Here is a 15,417-nt window from a genome sequence, read left to right on the forward strand (position 1 = left end):
TTAGTTCTTTCCTCTATGGCTTCTGTTCTGCTGGTGAGCCCCTATACTGAAATCTGCGTTTCAGTTATTATAGCTTTCAGTTCTAAATTTTCTATTTGGTTCTTCTTTATACCTCTTGTTTCTTTTCCAAGACTTTGTATTTTTTCATTTGTTTCAGGCATCATCATAATTGCCATTATGGCATTTTTAATCATGGCTTCTTTCAAATCTTTGTCAGATCCTAACATGTTTGCCATCTTAGTGTTGGTGTCTGATGATTGCCTTTTTTCATTTGTTTTGAGATCTTTCTCATTCATGGTATGACTAGTAATTTTTTATTTAACCCTGGACTTTTTGGATCATGAGGCTGGTTTTATGTAAGCCTCTATTTTAGCTGGCTTTGTGTAATATCTCTTTGAAAGTGGAAAGTGAGGCACCAACTTACTACTCTAAAGTGGAAATAGAAGTCCAGGCTCCCTACTCAGCCTTGTTTGCATGTAAGGTAGGGGGATCCTTGTTATTGGTGGGCAGGCTTCAAGTCCAGCTCTTCCCATTGTCCCACTGGCAGCATGGTGGCAGTGGCTTTGTAACTAAGGGGAGATGGTGAATGTCTTGACTCTTCACTAAGCTTCTTCTAACACCACTCACCAAGGAAGGGAAGGAATGCCTCATTAATGCTGGGTAGGTGTTGAAGTCCAGACTTCCCAGGTGATCTCCCCTAACACGGAAAGGAAGGCTTCTTTACTTCTCTAAGGGAATGAAAGCAACAAAAGTCATACTTTCTTCTGTGACACTACTGTAAAGGTGTTGGGACACCTTGTTGAAACCTCTTGGAGAGGAAGTCTTGACTTTCTACTTACTCTTTACTGACATGAGTGGGGGCCACTTTTTTTTTTTTATTGTTTTTGTGTTTGGATGGAATAGATTATCTAAAAAGTTTCTCTTTCTAGGCTGCCCCTATCCTGTTCCTTTGGCTGCAGATAGCAGACTTTTTGCAGATGGATTTTTTTGTCTGTACAGTTTGCATTCCCAGGTTGCCAGCTTCCTTAGCACCAAAAGTGGGATATAAGAGATAACAAATAAATAAAAACCAACAACAACAAAAGAAACCTCCCACTAATGTAACTCATCTCATTTCTCAGGCCCTGATATTCCCGAGCCTATCTGCCTTATTTCTATCTTTCAGAGTCTTCGTATGCTTGTTTTGTATATAGTGCCCAGGAATTTTAGTTGTAATTAGAAGGAAGAACAGGGAAAAGTACATCTACCTCACATTCCTTGAAGTGGAAGTCTTTAAATCTTTTATTTCTTTTAGCCATAGGTATTTTATTTTCATTTTATAGGTACCGCATGGTTCTTGTTACGTTCATTCTTAAGTTTATAAATAGTTATGTATATAGTTACTATTTCTAAGTTGAGTCTCTGTAGGATCTAGAACATCTGAATCTTCCAACAGTTCTCAATTTCTCTGAAACTTCAGGGAGAGTCCCAAGAAGCACATATATGTATGAAAAACATTCCAGATAGAATCACATTTTATTATTAACTGGGGCGTGGTTCCACAGAGCTATACAACTTGGTGTTCTGGTGAACTGGGCTTGAATGTATGTGAATCTTTAAAGTAGTGGCTGCCTAATTATAGCTTCATTAAGCGTGAGGTAAGAGCACAGACCTTGGAATCAAACAACCTGGCTTCTTCACAAAGTTACTGAATGTTTAAGTACCTCTGTTTATTCACCTATGAAATGGAGATATATGAGTACTATCTGAAGTGAAATCTGCTGCCGTTCAAGTTATTTTTCCCAATAAGTAAGATGTCAGTTTTCTTTGGTGGCTTTTCAGATTATTTTCTCTGCTTTTAGTTTTCAGAAGTTTAATTATCATGTGTCCCGGTATGGATTTCATTGGTTTATCCTGTTTGGAGTTCTTCCAGCTTCTTGACCTTATGGATTTAAGTCTATACTAGGATAAAGTGCATTAATATGCATGTCGCATTTGTAGCAGTGTCTGCTCATAAAAGCCATGTAAATGTTAGTCATTTACATTATTACTGTCTCCTTTCCTTAAAGAAAGAACTAAGAAAATGTAATTATGGACTTTAGTTAATAATAATAATGTATCAGTATGAGTTCATTACCTGTAACTAATATAACATACTGAAGTAAAATGTCAATAATAGAGAAAACTGGCTGTGTCATATATGGAAACTCTGTATTACCTTTGCATTTTTTCTGTAACCTAAAATTGTTCCAAAACAATAAGTTTACTTTAAAAAATGCCTGTGGGAAATGAGTGAATGGAAGGAATGACACAGAATAGGAAACAAGGATAGAGGTTTAAAAAAAATTGTTTAACAAAAGGAACTTTGTGGAAAAGAATATATTTAGTTAGTCTGAAAATATAAACTATAATAATATATTCTTTTCCATTGAAAAAATAGATGCAAAAAGAAAGCAAAAAATCTAGACACTCTGTAACTTAGCCAGCATGTGGCCAATAGCATTGATTTCACTTAACAGCTTATAATCACAATAATTAGTCCAGGGCCAGTGAGCCAAGTTATTGGAACTATTTTTCTAATAGAAATTGTCTTAATTCAGACCAGGGAAGTATTTGTAGGGGAGGTGTGTGGTTAGCATAGTAAATAGATGCACTGAAATTATTAATTGGTTTATACAGTTATGGCCAAAAAAAAAAAAAAAAAAAAAAAAGCACATAAATAACTGGCTCATGAGAGAAACAAACAAAGAGAATATGAGCAATTTTTTTGCAGTTGTATTCATTTGATTACTGGAAGGTGTATTTCAAATTCATTTTGCTATAGAATCATCATAAAGCAACCCATTTGTTATTGAATCGTTAATTGCTTTTCATAATGCAGTTAAGTGATAATCAACTTTTTACATTTGTAAATATTTCCCAGTAATCTGATGATGATGTGCTATTTTGCATTTTTTAAGGGATTTTTACATGTTTACTCATTTATTTTTGACAATTGAAATAAAAGCTTATTTTTCCTCCCTTATAATTACATGTATCTGTTACCAAAATTACAAAACAAAGAAAAAGAAAATAGCTACCCATAATCTTATTATGTTAACTTTTTTAATGTATTTCCTGTTAATCTTACTTACTTCAAAATTTTTTTAATTATTTATTTTGAGAGACAGAAAGCGAGAGAGAGCGAGAGAGAGAACACATGCAGGCGTGCAAGTTGGGGAAGGGCAGAGAGAGAGGGAGAGGGAGAGAATCCCAAGGAACTGTCAATGCAGAGTTCCATGATGCAGGGCTTGAACTCAGGAACCATGAGATCATGACCTAAGCCAAAATCAACTTAACCTGAGCTTAACCGACTGAGCCACCCAGGAACTCCTATTTTTTATTTTTGAACTATAATTGTGACTATAGGTATATTTAATTTGGGTTCTACTTGACCGTTTACCATAAGCTCTTTCTTATGCTATTTAAAATTTCAATCACTATTTTAAGTAATGTGAATTATTAAATAAGTTGTTATATTACGATTTACTAATTTATTAACCTATTGGATATTTAGGGTTTCTCCAGTGATATTTTATTCGCCCAGATTTGTGCCAATTCTGGAAGAACAGTCCTAACTCACTGATACTTTGTGTCTCTTTAAGTGATATGACTGTAGCATTCTTATATTTGAAACCCAGGAAAGAAAAAGTTCAAACAGTCAAATATGCAGGTCTAAGACATAAAGGTACCTTAAAATTTTTTTTGTATTTGAGTATAGTTGACACACAATGTTACGTTAGTTTCAGGTGTACAACATAGTGATTCAACTTCTCTACAATTATGCTGTGCTCCCCATTAGCTACCATCTGTCACCATACCACACTTTATGATGTCATTGACTATATTCTCTATACTGTGCCTTTTGTTCCTGTGATTTATTCATTCCATGAGTGGAATCCTGTATCTACCTCTCCCCTTCACCCATTTTGCTCATCTTCGCATTCCCTCCCCGCCAGAACCACCAATTTGCTCTCTATATTTATAGGTCTTGATTCTGTAAAGGTACTTTTTTAACTGCCACACTCATTCTGAATCTCGTCCATCTCTTTTAAGATGAAGCACATGTCTGGTTCATTGTATAACAAAGTAGCAGACACACTGCATCCTGGTATCGAAGACCATTGCCTATAATTAATTAGGGAAAAATCTATTATCTTCCAATGAAACAAGAATCGTTAGTAATATGATATTTCTGCCAGAAGTTACTACAACTTTGGAAAGACCGTCCATTGGTTTCCTGGGAAACCAGCTGGCTATCTTGACTTGGGATTTGTTACCATGCCTGCTCTTGCCCTACCAGACAGCGTCGTGGACTCAGTTTCAGAAGTTCAATATGAGCATGGCCTAGAGGTTTTTCAGACAACTGCCCTCCAGTGAGAATGATAACCTGTGAGAGAATGATACTGAAGTTAGAAGCCTAGTTTTATAAGCAATGGTCTTAGATACCAGGATGCAGTGTGTTTGCTACTGTATAATTGTAATGCCTTTTGACTTAATTCTGAACTTTGTTTTTAATTTTTTTTTAATGTCTATTTATTTTTGAGAAAGACAGAGACAGAATGCGAGTAGGTTAGGGGCAGAGAGAGAGGGAGACACAGAATCCAAAACAGGCTCCAGGCTCCGAGCTGTCAGCACAGAGCCCGACGCGGGGCTCGAACTCATGAGCTGTGAGATCATGACCTGAGCAGAAGTCGGACGCTCAACCGACTGAGCCACCCAGGCACCCCTGAACTTTGTTTTTAACTAAAAACAATTCTGCAGTTCATAAATGGATACCTAAGGATTATATTTATTCATTCACAGGGTATTTATTGAGAACATACTAAGTGCCAGGTGCTATTCTAAGTGCTATGAGCAAGGCAGAGAAAAATCACTTCAGTCATGAAGGGTCCCTTTTTCAAAGCCCAGAATTGATGAACTACTACCTTCTGAGATAAAGTTGGTAGTGTTAGGAAGAAAACTATCAGAGAAGTAACTTGACACTGGAAACTCCTTACATTTTCCCTCTGGGTTCATCTCTCCTTACCTACAGTGAGCAGACACTGAGATACCACAGGGGGGTATCAATATCTTCTAAAATGAGAGAGGGAACATATGGGACAGAGTCCACTGAGGCAGGGACCAGTGAGAAAGTTCCAAATTTTGTTTATGTTGGGAGCTGGGGAGGTTATGGGCCACAGAGAGAAAGGAAATTATTATTATTTTTTAAACAAAAGAGTTAAGACTGAGTTAGTTACACTACTAGAGTTTTATTTTAGAACAAGAGCCAAGTAATGCCAGAATAAAAGCAGAAATCAAGACCCTGGGGTTTATGGCTGGTTGAAAACTGTAAGGTTGTTCAGGCTTCTTGAATTTTGTTTTTATTTTTATTTCTCTTGGGCGGGGGGGGTGGGGGGGGCTCTAGTAACCAACATTTCAGAAACTACAAAAAGAGCCACTGGGATTGAGGAAGGTTTATGGAAAGCTAAGGATCCAACACCGTCCAATTAGATCTCTTAATCCAATGAGAGCAGTTCTTTACTTAGAGGGTCAGTCCTATGCTTCCTATTGCGCTTCAAGGATTAGAAAAAGACTAGAGCCACAGCTTTGGAAATATTCTGTATCTTGTCTGGATGGGAATAGGAAAGTCATAGGGAACTGGCCAAATACCGTATAGGAGTTCAGTAAAGACCTCAAAGAAAAGAAAATAGGTTGATTTTGTCCAAGGAAGACAGACAAATAAGAGAAGGGAAAAAAAGAAAAAGAACTAGAGCATAGGACAGAGATAGAACATATTAATTTTCACTCTTTGAAAACGAATCTCTCATCACATCCTTGATGATAGTCCTTGGACAATTTACCACGGTTGTATTGAAAGAAGACAAGGAAAATGACAGGTTGTAAAAAGAGATTTGGGAAGAGTTGAGAAAACATGGAGCTTCATATACACTCATGTCATTAAATACTAGAGTTTGGTTGGAATAAAGAAAAATCAATTGTAAGCCTGGTTAAATGAAAGGAAATGAAGTAAAGAATGGCTCGCTGTTTGTTTGCAAGGTTGCCTGTACACAAACTCCATACATGCAGTACCAAAAAGATGCCCTTCTACTGGAATACTCAAAGCATCTGTGTAGAATTGTGCTCTTCACATGGTTTGGCTTTCTCCCTCTATTCTTTCTCTTTTAACACCTCAAGAGCTGTTTTTGTTTGTTTGTTTGTTTTTAATATGCTAAAGGTTTTTTGCCTTTTTAGATGAAGGCAATGCCAATCAATTTCCCTGAAAATTTAAAGTGAAAAACTGTAAGTTATGGATAAATAATTTCTCTGAGTTATATCAATTGTCAGTTGTGATGATCTAAATATTCATCCTTCATCGTGTGAAGGAGTATTTTGGAAAAGTCTACGGCTGTAAAACGTTGAGCTGAAGAAAAACCTCTCTGATTTCCTTCGTAAAGAGACAGCTTTTCTTTTGATTTTTTAAAAGTTTGTTTATTTTGAGAGAGAGCAAGCGTGAGTAGGTGAGGGGCAGAGAGAGAATCCCTAGCAGGCTCTGCACTATCATCATGGAGCCTGATGTGGAGCTTGAACTCATGAACTGTGAAATCATAACCTGAGCTGAAGTCAGACACTTGACTGAACCACCCAGGCACCTCAGGAGGCAGTTTTTCAATGGTGATCTCAAACTGAGAAAGCTAGGAATGGTTGCCTGTCTCATCAGCATCACATAGCTACAAATATTAGCTGGGCATGAAGAATGATGTAGTCACTAGATATAATCTGAAACAAGAGTTTTATACTGGATTCTTAGGGCCTCACTGTGACCTAAATTACACACACATGTACACACACACATACAATTTCCAATGACATCAGTCAAAATTTCCTGTGAGCAACTGGGAAAGAGACTTGGTCTAGAATTCCAAGAAACCAAACCTGAAGTTTTAAACCATACTCATTCCCAGTGCTTTGCAATTGATTCAGTTTCCAACAAAATTATCACTGTCCCTGGGTCCAATAGCAAACAGAAGGGAGAATTGAATTAGGAAGGAAAAACATTTTGTTGAAAACAAATGACATGACTCTGTGAGAACATTTCAGAAGGGCCCCCAGAAGGTGGATCCAAAGGTGCTATTCCCAAGATCTGTTGGGTAACCTGGACACAGATGTTCCATGTAGCTAAGACAGTGAGTGTGAAAGTGAGCAGGGGTGGGGGATGGGAACGAAGAAACACTAATGCCTCCTATTTGCTTCAGTCTCATTTTCTTCCCTGAAACCAAAGCTTGATTTGCTATTTGGCACAAGGAGCAGGAGAGGACAGAGGAAGTCACAGTGCATTTCCATTTCTTGTCCAGTTTCCAGTCCCATGTCAGTAGAGTTGAACCTTGGATGGCCTAGCAACATCCCCATGGAGGTCTGCTTGGCAGAGGGAAGACGCTTGTGTTGGAGGACAGCCTTTTGTAGTTTTCAGCCCACAAACTGTCCATCCCCTCTGACCCCTGTCAGTACTACAATGGGAAGAACAAGATAAAGAAAACTCCCCTTCTCATCAAGAAGACAAGAATTTTATATACAGCAGTCACCAGACGGTGCCTCCTTGGCCAACGTCCAGGATGGCTACAGAAATTTGTTTGCAACAAAACAAATACAAGCAGCCTTGTGACTCAGACAGTGGGTGGTCTAAGTCCACATACACAGCAGCTTTTCCATGACTGACAAATGTCACAATTAGTGGATGACTGGGGCAATTATTTGAAAGTATCCTTTAAAGAAACCATAAGAGACTCTTAAAAACTGAGAATAAACTGAGGGTTGATGGAGGGGTGGGAGGGAGGGGAAAGTGGGTGATGGGCATTGAGGAGGGCACCTGTTGGAATGAGCACCGGGTGTTTTATGGAAACCAATTTGACAATAAATTTCATATTAAAAACAAACAAAAAACAAAACAAACAAACAAAAAAGAGAACATAGGTTAGAGTCACCATTACTGACACATCAGAATGCATATCTCTACTAGATTTTGGATTACATTATAATGTAAAATCATTTAATTGCCAAAATTTATCTACTTTTTCAAAATAGGGTTCTGAATCAAGGGTCCTGATGGGAATTGCCTGTGATACAGTGAGTTATTTTTAAGAGTAGCCAAGAAAAGAATTCAGTTCTTCTGCTGGTTATTCCAGGCTTAATGATTCACCTTTGGTAGATACCATGCTTGAGCTGGATTACACACAAGTTGGCATGTAGTCCAGAAAGTTTTGAACGGATTGTCCCCAGGCCATGTATACTCTCAAGAAAGAATCAACTGGATATCTTTTGCTAAAAAATAAGAGATGAATAGGAGAGGAATTAAGTTCCTCGAGATTCTGGAGAAATCTATGGATATACCCAGGCTTTCTACCACATTCCAAATAGCCTTATCTGAGGCCTCTGTTTCTTACTGATTAGCCTAGAAGTCTTATCTGGAACAATACCTAAGAAAATCCAACATTCTGGTGAACTCTGGGTCTTGCAAAGAATATCCACAGTGGTGTAGAAACTCTGCTTTCCAAATGAAACTCTTGGAGTTCTGAGACTTATTTTCAAGTAGAGCAAGGCAAAGAGAAAAGTGTAGATGCAAAGATACAATCACATATATATATACATGTGTATATGTATATGGCTAAGCAACCTAAAAATAAAGTGAAGGAGGAGAAGCCACAATAAATTTTGAAAATGAAACACTTAAATCTCAACACAATGGAAGTATTTAGAATAAAGACACATAGAATGCAGTTCAAATGGGTCCTGGAGTAGGGAATACATACGTACATACATACATACATACATACATACATACATACATACAAATGAGACAGCACCACTTAGTGGTTACAACTTCAGATTCTGAAGTCAGACAGATCTGACTCTGAATCCCAGTTCCGTCATTCATCAGATGTGTAGCCTTTGGAACATAAAATTCCTTCAAGTTTTTTTTATTTATTAAAGAGACTAAGAAACCAATCACACAGATGTTCATAAAGCTTTTTAATGAACTAATGTATGTACATAATTAGGTATGAAGCCTGGCGCAGATTAAGTGCTCTATAAATATTGGTGAAAGTTATCTGGAAATAAAGTAGTCAGGATCTGAAGGAAAGTGAAAAGAAGGGGCAATTTATTTGGTGGATAGTAGCAGGAAGTAATTTAGATATAAGACATAGTATGGGAAAATGCTGAAAGGTATGATGGCCACATTGCCTGAAAAAAAAAAAAAACAAATTAGTACACATGACTTGAGAATAGGAGAGATTATCGCTATTGGGGTCATCATAGGAAATTCAGGAAAGATCAGCACTGTGTGAAAGTACAAATTATATTTACAAAGGAGAACGTTCTTTCGCTGAAATCCAGGAGAAATTAACATCTTTTCTCAGATTCTATTTTTGGGTTACTATCAATTCTAAGTTACTTAAAGCTTCAAAAATTTATTTGGCTCTTTTCCTTCTCTTTGCATTTCTTGATGCACAGGTTTTGATATTTGAGTAACTGTTAACATTCCATCAAAAGTAATGAAATGGAAAAGAGATTAAAAACCAACAAATCTTGACTTGATAAGCGAGCATACTGGTAACCAGGGGAGAGAATAAAGAATCACAGCAACTTCTCCAGCCGAAAATATACTCTGACAGCAGAAAAGTTTGATTTTAGATTCCAGTGATGTCTTTAGACACTATGCCTGCAAGTTAGTTCTGCCCCAATGCATACACCTGATTTCATGAAATGAAGACTTTCAGGGATTATAAAGTATAAGCATTGTGCTAAGTAGGGTTAGGGGTGCAAAGGGAAGTGAATAGTGGTGGGGAAGGAACAAACAAATATGGTGCTAGGGAGACAATAAGCAAAATAAAGTTTAAAAAAATCTTAGATGTAAAATAAACATAAACAGAGCTGTGTAGACCAAGTATGGAAAAAAGTCATCCCTGAGGAGTGACATATAACTGATATCTGAATGACAGGAAGAAGCTAGACACTCTAAAATTGGAAGGAATGATGTTCATGGCAGAGAGTTCTAAGGCCTTGGGCAGCAACCAGCTTTGTGTGTTGGAAAGACAAAGAAAGAAGTATGTCCAAGGTGTACAGAAATAAAGAAAAATTATTTATTAGTTAAGACTGTGTATTAGTTAATATTAATTAAGCAGAGGGGATTGTGTATTAATTTATTGGAGTCTGCCATAAATTGATGTTGTATAAATTAATCTTATATCAGCTCATTATGGGGCAGGGAATTTATAATAGTATTCTTCCTATTCTATCCCTCCAAACCTTTGTACTATTGTTATCATATACTTTCCTACTGCATATTGATACACACCATAATAATATTTTTTCTTTAAAAATCAATTGTGCTTCCAATAATTCAGAAAGAGTAAAAAAGAAAATGTCTTATATAATTATCTAAATTTTTACTGAATTCCTGAAGCTTTTCTTTTTATGGGTCCAAATTTTTAACTCATACGATTTTTCATAAGCCTGAAGAACTTCACTTATCTATTGTCGTGTAGCATGCTGATAAAAATTCTCAGCCAGCTAGGAATAGAACATCCTCAAGCAGATAAACACATATAAAAAATGCTACAGGTAACATCATATGTGATGATGAAAAGCCAAATGCTTTATCTGGAGGGTAGGGTACAAGGCATGGATGTTCATTCTTACTCTTTGCTCAACCACTATATTGCAAGTCTTAGCCAGTGCAATTAGGCAAGAAAAAAAAAAAGAAACATCCTGATTGGAAAAGATAAAGTAAAACTGTCTTGAATCACAGACAGTATGACCTTCTATGTGGAAAAACCAAGGAATCCACATAAAAGATGTGAAAAGTAATAAACGAGTTTAGTAATTTAAAAGATACAATGAACACATACAAAATCAAAAATTGAAATTTGAGTAACATTAAAACAAGGACTACTTAGGTATAAGTCTAACAAAATCTTGCAAGCTTTGTTTGCTGAAAATTATAAACCATGATGAGAAAAATTAATGTCTTAAGTATATGGAGAGCTATAGTGATGATCATGAATCATTAAAGGCCTGTGCAATTTACAACCTATATATAAGTTTACCTTGATAAAAATTTTTTTAAAAGAAAGATGAAATAAAAATGTTTTTAGTCAAACAAAAATGAAATAATTCATTACTAGATGAACACTAATGGAAGTACCCAAGGCCATTTTTCAGGTAGAATTAACAGGTGTTGATGAGGATATAAGCTCATAAGTGCAGCTGCAATGTACATTCATATAATTTTTCAAAACTGTTAGGTCTTATCTATAAAACCAATGACCCAGCAATTCCATATCTCTCTTTACCTAGGACCATACATTTGTAACGGATTTTGCAACAGAGGATATTTCATTGGCATTTGCAGTTCCCAGAGAATATGGGAGATTTAATACCAAGGTCAGAATATAAGAAGAAGTAAAATCTCTATTTAGATGGTGACACTGATAGATGCTGCCCTGTGATGGAACCTGGGCCTCTGAGCCCAGCTGAGAATCAGGGGGGGTTGGTGAACAGCGGGTGGTGTAAAGGGAGAACTTCAGGCCCCACTAGCACTCTGTGACCTTGCAGGCTTGTGCTAGCTACCGCTGTGGCTCCATTAGCATCCATATAGTCACTGCTTCAGACTTGTCTAGTAACTTAATAACACCAGCCAATCCAAGGCTATGGAAATGCCTCTTGGCTGGCTCACTACTTCATTTTAATAAATCTAAGTTTGTTCACTGATAAGCCAAAAACCCACCACACTGATTACCGATGGCATCCTTCTACATGCAATGTTTTTACCCAAATTGTTGTCTTTTATTTCTAGCATTTAATCAACATCTACTATGTTCCTAACACTTACCTGGCACAACAGCTGAGCACAAAGTTAAGATGGCAGCAAAGGCAAAGACACTGAGATGGGTGAGAAAACAATGTATTGTCTGGGGGAATTAAATACAATCCAGTCTCACTGGACGTTAGGCAGTAAAGGAGCTGGGTGAGGATGAAACTAGAAAGGTAGGCCAACCCCAGATTGTGAGGGATTTTGCACATAGGCTTGGATTTTCAACTTTTACTAAAGAAGTTGCCATGGGTTTTTACCACTTCATGTGTACTTGTAAAGATTGGAGACTCCAATCACTTTTTTTAAAGCGAAGATGTTTTGAAAGGCAAATACTTGCCAGAAGTTCAGGATTGTCTCTCCATAAATATATTCACACGAGGAATATAAAACTATATTTTGGAAAACAATTGTGGGATTTCTTCTGCTTAATCTGTGCTTGACACAGAGTCATAAGAAAGGATCCAGTTTCCTCTCATTGGTCCTCGTTCTCATACCATAAGAACTGATCCAATTACTACCAAGACCATTCTCTACAGACTTCATTATCTACTTCCTTTGCAGGTTTGTGTTGGAAAGTTTTAAAAACTCTATCCAGGGATGCTTTAATGAAAGGAGGAATTAAATCTTTCTAAAAAGTGAAAGGAAAGCGTTTCATTTAATTCCCCTTCTGACTGTGTCATTCACTCCTTTACTGATTCTTCGCCTTCAAGATCTCTATTACATGGACCATTCTCTGTTCTTGCAATCTGTGTATGACCTTTTGTTTCCATTTCTTTTGCAATCTAGATAAGACCTATGGATCATCACTTCAAACTCTTCTGTGTATCCTTTAGTTTTTTGCCCCTTTTGTGTTTCTGCCCAGTAAAACCCAAATGAGCATCTTCAGATCCAGGAGGAGAGAGAAAGGAATATGGAAAAACAATTAGATAGGGACCAGACTAGAAGTTGGAAGCCTACCATAATGATCTACTTGTAATCTAGGCAAGAAATGAGAAGAGTCTGAACCATGGCAGTGGAACATTAAGCACCAGGATCACATTCTAGGGACATTAACAAGGTGGAATTAGAAGACTCTTTTTCTTACTTTTTCAGCTGCATAGTGGCCAGCTGTGTTCACTAAGAATAGTAATAGAGAAAGAGTAGACTTTGGTAAAGAGGATAGACTGCACTGTAGCTAAGAATTTGAAATCCTTGTGAGGCCTCCAAATAGCGCTTTTGAGGAGTTCAGGAGAGATGCTTTGGGATGCATAGGTGACCTATGGGAGTCATCAGCATGTAAGCAGCAATTGGAGCCATGGGGTTTAATTAACCTATAAAAGGAAAATGTGTCGAGAACGAAAAGGAGGTACCCAAGGATCAGAACAGAAGAGTCCATTAAGGAAATGTGTCAAGAAGCTAAGGGGAAAGAGGGAATCGCAAAACTGAGTAATGAGAAGAAACAAATGCTACAGAGAGCTCAAGAAAGATAAGAATAGAAAATGTCTTTTGGATTTAACAAAGAAGAGTTCATTATCGACTCAGCCAAAATATGTAATCATATTTGAGGGTGGAAACCATGCTTGGAATAGTTTGAGAAGCACATATAATGTGATAAAATAGAGAACTCTTAGATTGCTATTCAGTAACTCTGGCTATAAACGGAAAGAGGACAAGAGGAGGACAATGCATGGATGAAGCAGTATTCTAAAGGTGGCAACAATCTGAGCATGCTTGGATGTTGATGGGAAAGAACTGGAAGATAAGGAGAGATGGAATATTTAGGAGAAGTTGGGGAAACAGATGGAGCGAGAACGGTGAGTGGTGAGTGGGGAATGGGAGCCAGAGTATGGGCAGGAAGGTTAATTTAAGACTGAACAAGATTTCCCTGTTGTTTTAATTTAAAAGGTCAGAATTAAGGGTGAAAACAGGGTCTGGATTGGGAGCAGGAAGTAGTTGGAATTTCTTTCCAGGGGCACTTATTTCTGATATCAATTTTTTTAAGGAAGTAAAGGGAGAAAGTCTATGTCAAGAGCCAAAAAGAGACTAGGGCAGAGGAGAAGGAAAATGAAGATGAGGACCCAACTAAGATTGGTGACTGTAGATGTGTTATTTCAGATTGTCAATCTTGCCTTCATAATAGAATCACCTGGAGAACTTTTAAAAATGCTTATTCCCAGTGCTTCACCCAAGAGATACTGATTGTTCTGGGCAGAAGCATTTTTGAAAGCTCCCTAGGTGCTTCGAATGTACAGCCACAGTTGAGAGAGTACTGCTCTGATCCCTTTGGTTTTGTGAGCTTGCCATAGCAGGGATCAACAGTCTGGGTATAAGGCAGAGAAGGCAGGTGGCCAGACTGTTCAGAGTTGCAGATCTGCTGGGTAGGTTCAGAGGAAGGACAAAGGAAAGGCACTGGAGAGGTGGTCTGTAGAATCTAGGCTGAGAGAAGAAAATGGAGACATGAGGTAATACAAAGACTACAAGAAAATAGAGTAGCCAAGAAATGGTGAACATGTGGAAAAAGTAAGACGGGGATTGATCTGGACTCAATGAAGAAAGGAGCATCCCCTTTCAACTTTCTGATGATCTGAAGCCACTCCTTGGGTAACATGCCCTTAAAAGTACTTTTTAAGGGGCACCTGGGTAGTTCAATCAGTTAACCATCTGACTTCAGCTCAGGTCATGATCTCGCAGTTTGTGAGTTCGAGCCCCGCGTCGGGCTCTGTGCTGACAGCTCAGAGCCTGGAGCCCGCTTCTGATTCTGTGTCTCCCTCTCTCTGCACCTCCCTGGCTTGCGCTCTCTCTCTTTCTCAAACACAAACATTAAAAAAAAAAAGAAAAAGAAAGTACTTCTTTTTACTACATTTCAGTGCAAGACTACAACAAACAGAAAATAGAGTTTATTGAGAAGTAGAAATGAGGTCAATGCTTATAGCATGGAGGAGCAGGAAGCATAGATAGTGGAGAAGAATTCTCCATTAAAATATATCTCTATATATTTATATATAGTTTCTTATTCCTCATGTATCAATCTAAGTTTATTAGTAACTAAGAATATTCAGCAACTAAGGAAGTGATTAGAATCTTCAATTTAGTGGGTATTAGGGAGTAGTATGATTTTGAGATGATCCCTCTTCTGGAAGTAGAGACATGAATAATGCTTTTCTCTAAACAAAGGATGTGATTAGTATAATTTAGTGACCCTGCTGTATTATTATTAAGTTATTAGAATGATCTTAAGTCATCTGCATATAGTGTAAGGTTTTAAACAATAGAGGCCCCCGAATGGGATGAATGATAAACAAGGCATAAACAGACCTCGAAGCAAAACCCATTTACTGTATATTTCTGTGAGAATCTTGGACAAAAATGTAAACTATTCTCTCTTTTTTAAATTTATTTATTTATTTTGAGGGAGAGTGAATGGGGAAGGGATGGGTGTGGGGGGGAAGAGAGAGAATCCCAAGCAGGCTCCAGCTCTGTCAGTACAGAGCCCAACATGGGACTCGAACTCATGAACTGTGAGATCAAGACCTGAGCCAAGATCAAGAGTCAGAGGCTTAACCAACTGA

General features: G+C 37.5%; 1 long non-coding RNA gene across 10 annotated transcripts in view; it reads left to right on the top strand.

The window, feature by feature from the left end:
- Positions 1-15,417, top strand: part of LOC144616106 (uncharacterized) — a 237,090-nt gene that overhangs the window by 159,127 nt on the left and 62,546 nt on the right. The window contains exons 5-6 of one of the 10 annotated variants that reach the window (XR_013555025.2): positions 11,353-11,439; positions 11,852-11,946. The exons of 8 other annotated variants lie outside the window; for them this stretch is intronic. This is a non-coding gene — a long non-coding RNA (uncharacterized LOC144616106). The remainder of the gene's footprint in view (positions 1-11,352; positions 11,440-11,851; positions 11,947-15,417) is intronic. One more of the 10 variants, XR_013555028.1, reaches the window with a different exon arrangement.

Source organism: Panthera onca, chromosome B1 (genome assembly GCF_046562875.1).
Source record: "Panthera onca isolate mPanOnc1 chromosome B1, mPanOnc1 haplotype 2, whole genome shotgun sequence".
Classification (NCBI taxonomy): domain Eukaryota; kingdom Metazoa; phylum Chordata; class Mammalia; order Carnivora; family Felidae; genus Panthera; species Panthera onca.